Below are 4,831 nucleotides of genomic sequence, written 5' to 3'. Positions count from 1 at the left end.
TGTTATTTTCATCCTAGGCACTGCGTGCAAGAGCCGTTCCAAATCCTTGCGTGGGAGCCAGTTGGAGGAGACCGGAGAGAGAGAGGAAGGGAGAGAGACGGAGAGAGAGAGAGAGAGAGAGAGAGAGAGAGAAAGAAAGGAAAAAGGGGGAGTGAGGGAAGAGGGGAGGGCTGTGGGAGAGGGAGAGGGAGGGAAGCATTGACATGCACTCCAAGAACGGTGCCGCGCGAGCATGTGGACTTCCGGATCCCTCCTGGGGAGCACGCAGTCAGCGTTGCTAGGAGACAGATTGCCATGGGGGTTAGTGGAGCCATGCGTGGCGGATGACGTCTGGCTTGGTCGGAGGTGCAGAGAGGCTGGTCTCTGCTTATTTCTCGGGGTCGTGCTCGACATGGGGGAGGAGCCGCCTCCCAAGCCTGCACCCGCGGGTTGCCAGAAGTGGCCCAAAACTCCCCCCGTCTTCCCCACCCTCCCTCAAGGGGGCGCTGTCTCCACCTGCGGCCGCACCGCCTTCGGCGGTGCCGCGCGCTTCCCGGGCCGTGGCTGGCGCGATCCGCCTGGTTGCCAGGCGACGGGAGGCCTTAGATGTGCAAGGCTTGGTCCTGTTGCCAGGCGATGGGGCTCGGAGGGAGCCGGCGGTGGTTCCTGGGGGCTGGCGTCGCCGCTGGGACCAGGGTCGCCGTTGCTAAGAGATGGCACCAGGCCGGCCGGAGCTGTGTGTGGGAGAGGTCGAGAAAGGCGTCAGCGTCGGGAAGAGCAGGTTACAAAGTAGAGGCGCTCCAAGGGCAAAGGCCTTTGCGAGTCTACGGACTCCCCCCCACAATTGGGCGCGCATCACCCCGCGCTGACAGGCTCTGCACCGTGTCCAGGCCTGCTGCGAGCAGCATACCGGGCGCTTAAGTTACAGCACGCAATGAGCTCATCGCAATCTGTCCGCGCCGGGACGCTGATGCTACACGATGCCACGCATCGGCGGTGACCGCAGCGACCCGCTCGACTGACGCTCGCGTCTCGGCATCAGACGCCCGTCAGACAGAGCACGTGACGAGCAGGAAACGCCGCACCCCTGTAAACCGCCACACGCACAGCAAACCGCCCGCCGTAAGAACGTCAGTAGGAGAACACATGCGCAACACTCCTCGCTTTCGGTAGCACTGAGATTAAAATCTAGCCGAAGACGGCTTACCTCTGGAGCTCAGCGGCTAGAGACTGCAGGGGGACCGGAGCTCGGTGCCAACATCTTCATGTAAACCAGCCAGGTTCAGGAGATTTCACATGATGGGATCACGTGATGTGAAGAGGAGGTCTAACGGAACATTCATCTGTGATGAAGACACAAATACCCCCCCCCCCCCCCCCAAAAAAAGGGCAGAAAAGCTGTGAGTGCCTCGGTTAAGCCGTAGTGAGCTCGAATCAAAGACGGAGGTTAAGTCTTCTTGTCCAGTTTAACCAGATTCAGTTGCTACTGGGGAAATTGGCACAAATCAGACTTTTGTCTGTATGTGTGGATCAGTATATGCTCACTGTATTCACCATCCTGCTGCCGGTGTCATGTGCGGCCGAGTTGCTCTCGTGCTCTGGGCCGCTCGGTGTCCCGGTCCTGCTCGGTGTCCCGGTCCTGCTCTCCGCACTCTCCCCACACCACAGCCATCACGCGTGTTCTGCGGGGCTGGTGTGCGGTGAGCCTGGCTCTGGCCAGAGACCCGTCTCCCTCGCTACTTCATCTATCAGTAGGGACACAATCACAAAGGCTTCAGTGTGGGGGACAGTAATTGGATCTGTGCCACCTTGGACCTAAACCCCCCCCCCCACCTAATACACGCAGACGTGCCTCCGCCCACCCCCACCCTTCTTCCACCCACGCGCCCTTCTATCTCACTCCGCCTTTCACCACACCATTATCTCTGTTGGCTCACTGTGTCAGGAAGTACGCTGCATGAACACACCCAGACATGCCTCCACACACACACACACACACACACACACGTATACACATAGGTATACATATATGTTCCTCGGACACTTCCTTACATGCTGTCTATGCTACCACAGTTTAACTGCACTGTGGAATTATAATCTCCATGTGGGTCATCAACTACTTTTCTCTGATGTGCACAAAGACAGGGTGTTCTCAGCGTTCCTCACTGGTGTTCCTACTTTTCCTGTTATCATCTTACCGGAACTCTGCGTCGTCACATTTCCCAACATCTGCCTTCTGTTGGGTTCAGCGTTTGACAAGCTTAAGCAGTTGCGGTTCTGACCCAAAAACAACCGATCCGGTCATTCACATCAGCAGAGCTGTAGGAACACTGGAATACAGACCAATAAAAGCTTGCTCGGTTTATTGACAACAGAGTCATCCATGAAGCACTCGCTTCAGCGTCGCTCGTATGTGCGCAAGCGTATCGGAGATTGGAGTGCCTAAAACCCAGAAACCAGAACAACATGGTGAGTTGGGAAGAAAGACGCGCAGGGGGCCAAACCTGCACTGCCGCCACAGCCTCGGAAACGCGTCTCCCTGGGGCGAGGGATGCCTCAGCCAGGCCTCCCAGGTTCTGGAGGGTGGAGAATGGCGTGAGGTGTACAGGATGCCTTCGCTGTGTTTACATCATGTTTCATAGCTTGATATTATGAACATCATTACTGGGCCTCTTTTCCGGGCTCTGACATCATGCATTAAACATCTGCAACGCAAAGGTGGCACCGGGTCGTTGGGTAGCACAGGGTTCAAACACAAAGGACGAGCCGTTTGAAATCCATAAACCCCGCGTGATGTCTAGCAAACATCTCCGCCATTCAAATGAAAACCGGCGCAAGGAGAAGTGAATCCTGCACGCAATAGCTCTCACAAGATTTATGAATTAATATTTTAATGTGCGTGCGTGTGAACACTGCGCAATCAGTAAGTGGGATTTTGTTGTTTGTGTGTATGTGCCTGTGTGTGTGTGTGTGTGTGTGTGGTGGTGTTGGGAGGGTAGGCGGGTATTGGGGATCTGGCCGGATCCGGCTTCAGCCCCCCCGAAACCACAAAGGTCGGCACGGCGCTAATGGCTCCTAGCAGGCTTATTTATAGTATCTCCTCCATGACTAATGTCTTCAGTATCCACCTTCGTCCTTACATGCACCGCCTAATCCTTCTCCTGCCACGCCGACGCTGTTGTTTGTTGTTTGTTGTTTGTGGCTGGTGGCGGCCGGGGTGTGTGTGTGTGGGGGGGGTGGGGGGGGGGGTGAGATGAGCGGGGGGCCGGGCCGAGCCGGGCCGGGCCAGGGCCTCGGCCATGCGCTGCTGCTCCAGCCACCGCTGGCTCCAACTCAGCCAGCCAGGCAGGCCCCCACACGGCCCGGGCCCACGTCCAGCACGGGCAGCAGTGGCGGACAAAGGAGCTCAGTCTCTCTGCGTGGGTGTGTGTGCGTACGTTTGTGTGCGCGCGCGCTCGCGCGTGCGTGCATGTGTGTGTGAGACCATGCGCAGGGTTGGAGAGAGACCCTGGCGAGCCCAGCGCGAGAGTCTTATCCTCCCGGCTCAAACACATGCCGCCAGCTGCTGCCCTCTTCCTGTGCTTTCATTAAGAAGAGTCTCCCCCTCTGCTGCACAGGGTATAGCGCACACATTACTGCACCCGCATCACCACAACTATATCACACCTCTCCCTCGCGCTCCTTCCTCGCTTTCAGTCCGCCTCATTCTCTCCGTTCCTTTTCCCTGTGCCCGGATTTCTCTCTCGCTCTCTCTCTTCCTCTCTGCTTCTCTGTCTCTCTCCCGCTCTTTTGCTCTCCGCCAGTCTTTATGTGGACTATGGATCTCCTTATTGTTGCCTTTCTTTGCTTCTTTGGCTCTGTAGGTCCTCCTGTAGTCTTTCTCTCTCCCTCTGTCTCGCTCTCTCTCTCTCTCTTAGGGCAGAGCTACTGAAGGTGCCAGCTCAAGCACACCACTGCAGTATTCACAGTGCCATGAAATATCCTGGTGTCCTAAGCTGGGTCTGGTCTTATCTGGCCTGCTTTTCTACGCGTGCGCGCGTGCGTTTGGCTCTGATCCCGCACGTGTGCGACGCGTAAATATGCGGGCGCCCTTTGGTTCGCGTGTGAGTCTGTGTGAGCGTGCTTTAGTATGTGTGTCACCATTTGAGGGTCGCGCACGTCGCGTACGTTGTGCGCGAGTGCGCCCGTGCGCGAGTGTGTTCCGCGCGCGTGTGCGCAAGTGTGGAGAGGCTGTCAGAGCCACAGTGTGTTGAGAGCAGTAAGCCTGAAGCCAAGGCAGGCATTGCCAGAGGGAGCGCCTGCTATGTAGGGCGCCGGGTGAGCTGGACGCCAGCGGAATATCAACGCCGAGCGCACGCCACTCCTCCCCACAGCCCACCTGCCCACCCGCTCAGCTCCAGAGCCATGCAGCGAGAGAGGGATAGAGAGAGAGAGAGAGAGAGAGAGAGAGAGAGAGAGAGAGAGAGAGAGAGAAGAGGAGGGAGGGAGACAGAGAGAGAGAGAGAGAGAGAGAGAGAGAGAGAGAGAGAGAGAAGAGGAGGGAGGGAGACAGAGAGAGAGAGAGAGAGAGAGAGAGAGAGAGAGGGGAGGGAGGGCTGCAGGAAATTGCCAGGTAGTTTCCAGACCCACTTCCCTGCGTCGCGCCCAATTAATCAGGGCCGCATCCATGCTGGTTGCCCCCTCCCCATTAACAGGAGGTGTGTGTGTGTGTGTGTGTGTGTGTGTGTGTGTGCATGTGTGTGTGTGTGTGTATTGAGGGGGGGGGTGTACAAGGTACAGAGAGACAGACATACAGACAGACAGACAGACAGACAGAGTGTGTGTGTGGGTGGGGGGGGGTAAAACCCAACTA

The sequence above is a fragment of the Electrophorus electricus genome, chromosome 8 (assembly GCF_041902795.1).
Source record: "Electrophorus electricus isolate QZ-2024a chromosome 8, ASM4190279v1, whole genome shotgun sequence".
NCBI classification, from domain to species: domain Eukaryota; kingdom Metazoa; phylum Chordata; class Actinopteri; order Gymnotiformes; family Gymnotidae; genus Electrophorus; species Electrophorus electricus.
This window is presented reverse-complemented; position numbering follows the sequence as displayed.